Below are 200 nucleotides of genomic sequence, written 5' to 3' on the forward strand. Positions count from 1 at the left end.
AGGATGCAGGATCTAGTTACAATGTAGCTGTAAAGTGCTGCCTTGTCTTTGCCCCCTGCTCAAAATAAAGCTGTTACCTTTCTAGCCCTGTCCGCCATGGTGCTTAGCAGCCAGGGATGCATGGTCTCAGACATGTTTACCAAGTAAAACACTGACTTGAGGGGCGCCTGGGTGGCTCAGTCATTAAGCGTCTGCCTTCG

General features: G+C 50.5%; 1 non-coding gene across 1 annotated transcript; it reads left to right on the plus strand.

Moving 5' to 3' along the window:
• Nucleotides 1-3: 3 nt before the first annotated feature.
• On the plus strand, nt 4-134 carry LOC145719337 (small nucleolar RNA SNORA63). Its single transcript, XR_014142315.1, has one exon. It is a non-coding gene; the product is annotated as a small nucleolar RNA SNORA63 (small nucleolar RNA).
• The last annotated feature ends 66 nt before the right edge of the window (nt 135-200 follow it).

The sequence above is a fragment of the Leptonychotes weddellii genome, unplaced genomic scaffold, assembly GCF_054177405.1.
Source record: "Leptonychotes weddellii isolate Sample4059 unplaced genomic scaffold, ASM5417740v2 HiC_scaffold_390814, whole genome shotgun sequence".
In the NCBI taxonomy this organism is placed as follows: domain Eukaryota; kingdom Metazoa; phylum Chordata; class Mammalia; order Carnivora; family Phocidae; genus Leptonychotes; species Leptonychotes weddellii.